The sequence below is a fragment of the Aotus nancymaae genome, unplaced genomic scaffold (genome assembly GCF_030222135.1).
Source record: "Aotus nancymaae isolate 86718 unplaced genomic scaffold, 86718_ANA_hifiasm-v0.15.2.pri h1tg000004l, whole genome shotgun sequence".
In the NCBI taxonomy this organism is placed as follows: domain Eukaryota; kingdom Metazoa; phylum Chordata; class Mammalia; order Primates; family Aotidae; genus Aotus; species Aotus nancymaae.
The window spans coordinates 51,340,866-51,352,220 of record NW_026988415.1 but is presented as its reverse complement, the minus strand read 5'-3'; the positions used below and the strand labels follow the sequence as shown (position 1 = coordinate 51,352,220).

The window sequence follows — 11,355 nt, the reverse complement described above, 5'->3', positions numbered from 1 at the left end:
GTATGAAAATGGACTAATACAGTAGTAAATTGGTACCAGTAGAGTGGGACATTGCTGAAAATATACCTGAAAATGTGGAAGCGATTTTGGAACTGCGTAAACAGGCAGATGTTGGAACAGTATGGATGGCTCAGAAGAAAACAGGAAAATGTGGGAAAATTTGGAACCTCCTAGAGACTTGTTGAATGGTTTTGACAAAAAAGATGGATAGTGATATGAACAATAAGGTCCAAACTAAGGTGGTCTCAGATGCAGATGATTAACTTGTTGGGAACTGGTGCAAGGGTGACTCTTATTATGCTTTAGCAAAGAGACTGGAGGCATTTTGACCCTGCCCTAGAAATTTGTGAAACTTCGAACTTGGGAAAGAAGATTTAGAGTATCTGGCAGAAGAAATTTCTAAGCAGCAAAGCATTCAAAAGATGGCTTGGGTGTTGTTAAAAGCAGTCCATTTTCAAAGGGAAGCTGGGTATAAAAGTTCAGAAAATCTGTGACCTGATGATGCAGTAGAAAAGAAAAACCCATTTTTCAAGGAGAAATTCAAGCCAGCTGCAGAAATTTGCATAAGTAGCAAGAAGCCTAACGTTAACCCCCAAGATCATGGGGAAAATGTCTCCAGGCCATGTCAGAGACCTTCACAGTAGCCCCTCCCATAACAGGCCTGGTGGCCCAGGAGGAAAAAATAGTTTTGTGGGCTGAGCCCAGGGTCCCCATGCTGTATGGAGCTTAGGGGCTTGGTGCCCTCTGCCCCAGCTGCTTCACCTATAGCTGAAAGGGTCCAATGTAGAGCTGAGGCTGTGGCTACAGAGGGTGAAAGCCTCAAGCCTTGGCAGCTTCCACATGATGTTGAGCCTGTGGGTACACAGAAATCAAAAACTGAGGTTTGGGAACCTCTGCCTAGATTTCAGATGTATGAAAATACCTGGATGCCCAGGCAAAAGTTTGCTGCAGAGGTGGGGCCCTCATGGAGAACCTCTGCTAGGGCAGTGCAGAAGGGAAACATGGGGTCAGAGTCCCCACACAGAGTCCCTACAGGGGCACTGCCTAGTGAAGCTGTGAGAAGAGGGCTACCACCCTGAAGACCCAGAATGGTAGATCCACTGACAGCTTGCACCATGCAGCTGGAAAAGCTGCAGACACCTAATGCCAGCCCATAAAAGCAGCCAGGAGGGAGGCTATAGCCTGCAAAGGCACAGGGGTGGAGCTGCCCGAGACCATGGGAACCCACCTTTTGCAACAATGTGAACTGGATGTGAGACCTGGAGTCAAAGGAGATCATTTTGGAGCTTTAAAATTTGACTGCCCTGCTGAATTTCAGACTTCCATGGGCCCTTTAAGCCCTTTGTTTTGGCCAATTTCTCCCATTTGGAATGGCTGTATTTACCCAATACCTGTACCCTCATTGTATCCAGGAAGTAACTAGCTTGCTTTTGATTTTACAGGCTCATAGGTGGAAGGGACTTGCCTTGTCTCAGATGAGACTTTGGACTGTGGACTTTTGGTTTAATGGTGAAATGGGTTAAGACTATGGGGGACTGTTGGGAAGGAATGAATGGTTTTGGAATGTGAGGACATGTGATTTGGAGGGGCCAGGGGCAGAATCATAAGTTTTGGCTGTGTCCTTACTCAAATCTGAACTTGAATTATATTTCTCAAAATTCTGCCATGCTGCACGAAGGACCCATGGGGTGCTAATTGAATCATGGGGGCTGGTCTTTCCCATGTTATGATCATTATAGTGAATAAATCTCACAAGATCTGATGGGTTTATCAGGGGTTTCCACTATCATTTTTCCTCATTTTTTTCTGTTGTCACATCTATGTAAGAAGTGCCTTTTGCCTCCCACCATGATTCTGAGGCCTCCCATTCATGTGGAACTGTAAGCCCAATTAAACCTCTTTTGCTTACCAGTTTCGGATATGTGTTTATCAGCAGCATGGAAACAAACTAATACAAGTAGAGGCTGAAAAATTTCATTGAATAAGCAGCAAGATTCATGAAAAAAGAAAAGATGTAGATCATCTTGATAAAATTTTTGAATTAAGAAATGAGAGAAAACATTACCAGCTTCTCAAAATAAGGAATAGCCTATGTACAATAGAAATAAAACCAGGCCAGTATAGTACTTCTTTCCTCAAGTCGACACTAGAAACTAGAGGACAGAAGAATGATCTACAGACCATTCTGAGAAAGGGTTTTATAATTAAAGACTACTACATCAAACCAAATTACATTCATCTTCAAAGAAAGGAGAAAAGATTTTGGCACACAGGAGAGTTCATAGATTATTAAAACAATATACCCTACTGAAAGAAAATATGTAAGAAAGTGTTCTAACCAAAGGCATATTTAGTCAGAACAGAGAAATCTACAGAGGAGAAAAGAATGATGCAAAAAATTAGTGAGAAATATATTTTGAAATTATTTGTAATTTAGGCAAATGTTTCTAGCATAATTGAAAATGTATAGTATACAAGTGAAATAGAATTCTGGAAACAGAAAAGAAAAATAGAATGAAAATGACAATATTAGCCTAACACTGATTTTTTAAAGCTATCTTAGAAATAACCTAAGATTGAATGAAGATTAGCAAAATGTCTCAACTGAGAAGTAAATATTTCTTGAACTCCCGACCTCAGGTGATCCGCCCGCCTTGGCGTCCAAAGTGCTTGGATTACAGGCATGAGCCACCACACCCAGCCAATTGAGAAGTAAATATTTCTAAACACTTTAACATTTATTTGGGAAATGGGAATAGACATGTAAAGCATTTTAGTGGAATACTGATTTATCATTTTACTTTGACATGAGTGTGGTGTGTGTGTGTGTGTGTGTGTGTGTGTGTGTGTGTGTGAGAGATAATCAGTTTTAAGCATGGAAAGTTAACCACCTGCAGAATTAAAGACATGTCAAATTTAACCAAATGAAAAAAATGAACAAAATCCTGATGAATTCACCACAAATAATAACATAGGGGAAAAAATGAAATAAAATAGGTAATATAAAATAAGATTACAAGAGAAAAACTAAACATATCAGCTGTTGTTTTATATGTGAAAATGCCCAAACCACAAATTTTAAAATTAAAAATTAAGATGGGGTTAAAAACAATATCAATACACTGTTTTCAAGAACCATATCTGAAACAACATGAAAAAATCTTGAAAATAAAGGAATAGATTATTACACTATATGCAAATTGCAAATGAAAAGACAGTAGGAGTGTTACTATTATTATCACAAAAGTAGATTCCATAGTCAAACAGCATTAAACATGAAAAAGATGTTCATTAACTTTAATGCAAACTATAAGCTCCCTTCTTTTCATATGTATATGAATCCATATGGAACAAAAATTCCAGGTAGCACTTCATCAGGAGGAAATGAAAGACTGACACACAGCACTGAAGAGAGAAATTAACTGGTAGAAACAGTAAATATATAGGTAAATATAAATAAATATTCACTTTTAAAATGATAATGCCTATATTTAAAGTTTAAGATGTGTTTAGATTGATAATATGTGCCATGTGGCCACAATAGAACAGCAGTGTTAAAGGTAAAATTTAGTAAGTCAAAGGTGTATTTGCAATCTTTCAATTAATCACTAAAAAAAATTAAAATGTATAACTAAAACTCTAACAAAAGGGAAAACTACTATAAATTACCTAATTAAACCAAAGGAAGGGAAGAGAAAATTTATCAAAGTAAACATGAGAAAAATAAATTGTAAGAATACAGGTTTAAACCTCAAACATATCAGAAATTACGTTAGTACTAATGAGCAAAAGACTCAAAGGATAAAATACAATTTTTTAATTTCAAACCTTAACTATGTATTCTTTGTGGTCTGGTTTCTCTTGTTCAACTCATTATTTTAAAGTCCATCCACATGATCTTACGTATATGTGGTTTCTTTACTTACTGCAGTGTGTAGTATTCTATGTTGTGAATATACCACATTTTATTTATCTATTTTTCTGTTGCCGAGCAGTTTAGGTTTTAGAAATATTTTGAATAGCACATCTATGAAAATTTTGTTCATGTCTTTTGATACAGATATGTTGAGTATATTACTAGGAAGAAAACTCCTGGGGCTTAGGATATGAATATAATCAACAGAGTAAATAATCCTGAAGAGTCTACCAAACAAATTGTGCCAATTTATACTCCCACTAACTGTGAATGAGGGTTCCAGGTGCTCATCTTATTGTTGAGATAATCAACCTATTTAATTATCTTCAATGTCAGGAGGTAATTACCCTTGGAATGGTAGTGACTGAAAACAGTGCAGACAAAAAAGGATTCTGAGTTATTGGTCATGTTCTTGTCCTTAATCTACTTGCAGGCCACAGTGGTTTGTTCAGTTTGTAAAAACTTAAAAATTATGCACTCATGGTTTTTGGTTTTTCGAATGTATATTTTACTACAATAAAGTTAAAATGAATAAATACATCTTTAAAGAGAAAAAATACTTTCTGTTTGGATTTGTAAAAGCTTCTGTAAGTCACTCATAAGTGACATGTCTTAAAAACACAAGATCGAAGGACTTATAAAATAAAACTTATGAAGTTATTGTAATATAAGCGAAATAGTTCACGATAAAAATAATTGCTACATATAAAGAGGAGCATTTTACAATGCCAAAATGCTCATTCAACATAAATATCTAATTATCCTATATTTGTATACAATAAAAATAATGGTCCAAAGTATTTAAAAGAACAGCAAGCAAAACTTTGAAGAGAAATTTAGAGAAAAAACCCAAATAATAGTTGGATATTTAATGTATCTCTCCCAATACCGTCAGTTACTGAGAATAGCCAGGAATAAACTAGTAAGTATAAAAACAATTTGAGGAACATATAGAGCAATTTTGACCTAATTAATGGATATAGAACACTCCATCTAGCAATAAGAGAGTTCACATTGTTTTCTAGTGCATTTAGAATATTTACCACAACTGACTATACGTTTGGCAATAAACAAGTCTCCACAAGTCTAAAAAGACTGAAATCTGGCAGTGGTGCTGGGAGTTTCCTGGACTTGGCGCCAGGAAGTGGTGGCGGCACAGCGCACAGCGCGCCTTAGCAGCAGCAGCATCAGAGGGACCCTCACCATCACAGCCCCTGCACTTGTGCAGCCATCCTAGCTAGCTCTCCTCTTTCTTCCTTCGCTGGCATCATGTCTAATCAGCTGACTGAAAAACAGATTGCTGAATTCAAGGAAGCTTTCTCTATTGGATAAAGATGGTGATGGCACCATTACAATGAAAGAACCTGGAACTGTCATGAGGTCACTAGGTCAGAACCCAACAGAAGCCGAATTGCTGTATGTGATCAACGAAGTGGATGCCAGTGGTAATGGCACTGTTGACTTCCCTGAGTTTTTGGCTATGATGTCTAGAAAAATGAAAGATACAAACATGAAGAAGAAATCCTTGAGGCATTCCGAGTCCTTGACAAGAACGAAGTGGTTACATAAGTGCAGAAAAACTGTCATGTTATGACAAACAGGAGAAAACTAACAGACAAAGTAGATGAAATGATCAGAGAAGCAGATATTGATGGAGACTGACAAGTCAGCTATGAAGAATTCATACAGATGATGACTGTAAAATGAAGACCTACTTTCAACTCCTTTTTCTACCTTCTAGAAGGATCAAATTGAATCTTTTACCTACCTCTTTAAAAAAAAAAGAAAGAAAAAAGAAAAGAGTTCATTTATTCATTTCTATATAGCAAAACTGAATGTCAAAATTACCTTCTGACTACAGACACAAAATCTGTATGTATTAGTTGGTGGTCCTGTCCCCTAAAGATCAAGCTACACATCAGTTTTACAATATAAACACTTGTACTACCTTAATGATAAGGACTTCTTAAAGTTCCATTTGCTAATGATTAATACACTATTTGGGGTAGCAAGATTTTCATTCATGCAGATTGACGACTGAGCACAGTCAGACATTTGTATTAAAAAGGAAAAATGAAAAAACAAATTCAAAACCTACTCAAATGTGTTCTAGTTCAATTTGTTTAGTATAAATTTTATAGCTGGTTTACTGAAAACAAACACATTTAAAATTGGTTTACCTCAGGATGACGTTCAGAAAGTGGGTGAAGGATAAACCAAGAGACGTGACCCCACTAGTAGAAGTGTCCTCTTGTACTTCATGTGCTCTGACTCATGGTGACAATGACACACACACCCTGGTGGTATGCCTGTGTATGCTGGTTTAGCATTGTCTACATTGTTCTACAGTGAAACAGGTATCAGGTTGTCACTGTACACACAAATTTTTAATAAGAAACCTTTACCAATGGAGCATCTTTGGACTCTCTCTTTTTAAAACCTTCTGAACCATAACTTGGAGCTGGCAGAATAGGCTGTGGCTGTGGACTTCAGCACAACCATCAACATTGCTTTTCAAGATATTACAATTTATACCCATTACCAGTTGTAAATGTTAGTATTTTTTTCCAATTAAAAAGACCATTAACTTAAAAATAAAGACTGAAATCATACAGTGTCTTCTTTCTGATGATAGTGAAATTAAGCTAGATACTAACAACACAATGCAAATTTTAAAAACTCATATTTTTGAAAATTAAAAGCATTTACTTCTATTTATCCTTAAATCAAAAACTCATGATATATTTTAGAAAATCTTTTGAAGCAAAAGAAATACAAATATAATATTTGAATATATGCAGGATACAGCAAATGCTTGGCTTAGAGAGATGCAAGAGAAAAGAAAACATTAAAAATGAATGACATAGCACATAAATATGAGAGCGATAGACATTGAGTGGGTTAAAAAGCTACCTGTAGGGTTTCCTCCTCCTTACCAGGGTGACAGGTTCCATACACCAAACCACAGCATCACACAATATTCCCACGTAACGAATCTACACTCGTACCCCCTGTAAGAAAAACAGAAGTTGAAGTTTAAAAAAAGAATGATGTAAGCTTCCACCTCACGCAGTTAAAAAATAGCAACAAATTAACTCCCCCTAAAAAGTCGAAAGAGGAATTAATAAAATTATGTATTAGTCAGGGTTCCCTAGAGGGACAGAACTAATAGGATATATACATATAGGGGAATTTATTAAATATTAACTTACACAAGGAGAGCCAGTGCGAGTATCAAAACTGAAGAAACTGGAGTCTGATGTTTAAGGGCAGGAAGCATCCAGTACAGGAGAAAGATGTAGGCTGACAACCTAGGCCAGTCTCATCTTTTCAAGTTTTTCTGTCTGCTTTATATTCCCTGGCAGCTGATTAGATTGTGCCCACCAAATTAAAGGTGGGTCTGCATTCTTCAGCCCACTGACTCAAATGTTAATCTCTTTTGGCAATACCCTCAAAGACTCACCCAGGATCAACACTTTGTATTCTTCAATCCAATCAAGTTGACAGTATTAACCATCATGAAATGTAATCAAAATAGTAAACAAAATAGAGAAAATTAATAAAGACATAATTTAGCTCATTGAAAATAGGAACAAAATTGATAAACTACTGACAAGGCAAATCAAAGTGGAAAAAGCGAGAGACATGATATAACTTATTAAATCATGAAATAAAAAAAGGCAGCATCATCAATCCCAGAAACATTAAAAAGATAATAAAAAACCATTATAAAAAATATTTTGTAAATAAAATTGAATGATCCAGGAAAAATCGAAAAACATACCTTGTTAAAGCAGACATAAAAAATCAGACATATTAATAGTCATATCTATTAGAAAAATTAAACTCTTAATTAAAATCTTCCCACAAAAAAAGAAACTCATCCTCAGATGGTTTCACTGGAAATTTTTTCCATATGCTGGGAAAAATGAGGAAATAACTCATATGTTACATACAATTCCAATGAAAAAAAAAAAGAAACGCTCTCCACTGATTTTATGAGCCAGAAAACATCCATTTAAATCTTACAAGGACATTTGAAAAGAGGGGAGAAATACAAGTCAATGTATCTCATAGACTTATATGAATACAAAATTCAAAAAAATATATTATTTGATAAAATCTAGAAACATATAAATAGATTAACATCCAAATATCAAAGTGTGGATTATTCGAAGAATATATTTGTCTTTTTATATTTTATTTTTAACTAATATATAATCATTGTACATGTTTATGGGGTACAATATGATGCTTTAATACATGCACACATAATGAAATGATCAAGTCACAGTAATTAGCCAATTGATCACTTCAAACATTTTTAAATTTGTGATAACACTCAAAAATCCTCTCTTCTAGTTATCTTGAAATATATAATTCATTATTAGCTATAGGCATCCTCTGTATAATAGAACACCAGAATTTAGTCTTCCTTATTGTGTCTACTTTAACTTTCTACTTGTTGTCCAGCCTTTCTCCAGCCCTCCCCCAACTCTTTCCATCCTCTCTGGTAACCAATATTCTACTCTCTACTCTTATGAGATTGACGTTTTTAGATTCCACATATAAGATCACATGGTATTTGTCTTTCTGTGCCTGGTTTATTTCACTTAACATACTGTTTTCTAGGTTCATCCACATTGCTTCAAATTACAGAATTTTATTATATTCTATGGCTAAATGGTATTTGATTGTTATAGATATTATATATATAAAAAATGTTTTATATAAATAATGTTATACATATAAAACTATATATCTGTATATATACTTGTGTGTGTGTGTGTATGTATAACATTTTGTTTATCCATTTATTTGTACATAGGCACTTAAGTTGATTTCATTTCTTGAGTACTGTGGATAGTGTTACAATAAACATGATAATGCAGGTATCTCTTTAACATACTGATTTCATTACTTTTAGATATACACCAAATATTGGTATTACTGAATAATATGGCAGTACTATTTTTTGTTTTCTGAGAAGTCTCCATACTGTTTTTTAAAATGGCTATACTAAATAACATTTACACAAAGATCTTATTCCAGATCTTAGAAGAAAAGCTTTTAACTTTTCACCATTCAGTAAAATGTTAGCTGTGGGTTTGCCATATATGGCTTTTATTTTGTTGAGGTATGTTCCTTCTATACACAATCTGTTGGTAGTTTTTATCAAAAAAGGATGCCAAATTTTAACAAATGCATTTCAGCAGTTATTAAAATAATCATATGGCTCTTGTCTTTTATTCTGTTAATGTGATGTATCATGTTTTTTAAATTTGTGTAGGTTGAACCATCTTTGCATACCTAGGATGAATCCCACTTGATCATGGTTAACAGTTTTTTAAAAGTGTTGCTGAATTTGGTTTACTAGTATTTTGTTGAGTATTTTTGCTTCTATGTTCATTAGATAGATTACCTCGTGCTTTTTTATTGTGTCCTTATATGGTATTGGTATCAAGGTAATGCTGGCCTTGTAAAATAAGTTCAGAAGTATTTCCTCCTCTTTAATTTTTGAAATAGTTTGAGTGTAATTGGTATTAATCCTTCTTTAAATGTTTTGTAGAATTCAGTACTGAAAATGTTAGGCCTTGAGCTTTCCTTTGATAGAATGTTTTTTTATTACTGCTTCAATTATGTTACTTATTATTGATCTGTTCAGGTTTTCTATTTCTTCCTGAGGCAATTTTGACTGCTTCTATGTACCCAGGAATGTTTTAAATTTCATTTTTAATGTCTAAATTGATTCATTGGTTGTTCATGTATGTGTTGCTTAACTTTCACGTGTTTGTACAGTTTCTGAAGTTCTGCCTGTTACTGATTTCTGATTTTATTCCATTGTGGTCAGAAAAGATACTAAATACAATTTTGATTTTTTTAAATGTGTTAAAACTTGTATTGTGGTCTAACATATAATCTATCCAGGACAGTGTTCCATGTGTTGTTGAGAAAAACGTATAATCTACAGCTGTTGGATGAAATGTTCTGTAAATGTCTGTTACGTCTATTTCATATAGAATGCACTTTAATTCTGGTATATTTTCTCTCTATTTTCTGTCTGGATGATTTGTCCATTGCTGAAAGTGAAGTATTGATATTCCCTACTATTATTGTACTGCCACTGATCTCTCCCTTTAACTCTATTAATGTTTGCTTTATAAATGTAGGTGCTCCAGTGTTTGGTGCATACATATTTTCAATTGTTGTATCCTCCTGTTGTATTTACCACTTAATCATTACATAATGACCTTATTTGTCTTTTTTTTTACCATGATTGATTTAATATCTATTTTATTGATACAAGTAGAGACACTCTTGCTTTTTTTTGTTCATTTGCATAAAGTAACTTTTTCCATTTTTTTTACTTTCAGCTCATATGTGTCTTTACAGGTCAAGTGAGTTTCCTGTAGGCAGCATATAGTTTGGTCTTATTTCTCATCCATTCAACCACTCTATGTCTTTTAATTGGAGCATCAATCTATCTACATTTAATGTTATTATTGATAGGTAAAGTCTTACTACTGCCATTTTGTTATTTGTTTTCTGGTTGTTTCATACATTTCTTTTTTCTTTCTTCCTCTCCCACTGTCTTCCTTTGTACTTATGTACTTTTCTATAGTAGTATGTTTTTGATTCCTTGCTTTTTATTTTTAGCATATCTATTATAGGTTTTTGCTTTTTGGCTACCATGATGCTAATAAAAATATATTTAAAATAAGTTTTTTTAAACTGCTAACAACTTAACTTTGATCACAAATAAAAGGTACAAACAAAAAAACAGTATACTTTATTCCTTTTACATTTTGAAATTAGATATTTCAATTTATATCCTTTTAAATTATCTTTTTAAACAAATTGTTGTAAGCAACAATCTTCTTAATAGTTTTGTATTTTAGTCTTTTAAAAATTTTTTTGTAGAGCTAGGGTCTCACTATGTTTCCCAGGCTGCTCTCAAATTCCTAGTCTCAAGCAATCCACTCATCTTATCCTCCCAAAGTTCTGGGATTACTTCGTTCTTTATTTTTATTTTATCTTTTCTGACATCGTTTTCAAATGGACTGTCTTTGAGATTACTAATTTTTCTGCTTAGTCAATCCCTTTGTAGAGACCCTTTCATGCATTTTCATTTTTTCACTGTATATTTCAGATCTAGAATTTTAGTTTGATTTTTAAAAATTTCAATCTCTCTGTTAATGTTCTCGGATACATTTCTGTATTATTTCTGTGCGTTTTATTGAAGTTTGTTGAGTTATCTCAAAATGCCTATTTTAAATACCCTCTCTAAGAGATCACATATCTCCATCTCTCCAGATTTGGTCACTGGTGCCTAATTTATTCTGTTTGGTGAGGTCATATTTCTGTGAATATTCTGGATCCTTCTTGATATACATTGATATTTGGGCATTGAATAATAATTAGGTATTTATTACAGTCTT

The 11,355-nt window shown here is 33.9% G+C and overlaps 1 pseudogene; it reads left to right on the top strand.

The window, feature by feature from the left end:
- Positions 1-5,185: 5,185 nt before the first annotated feature.
- LOC105725730 (calmodulin-1-like) lies at positions 5,186-5,623 on the top strand (annotated as a pseudogene).
- Positions 5,624-11,355: the final 5,732 nt, after the last annotated feature.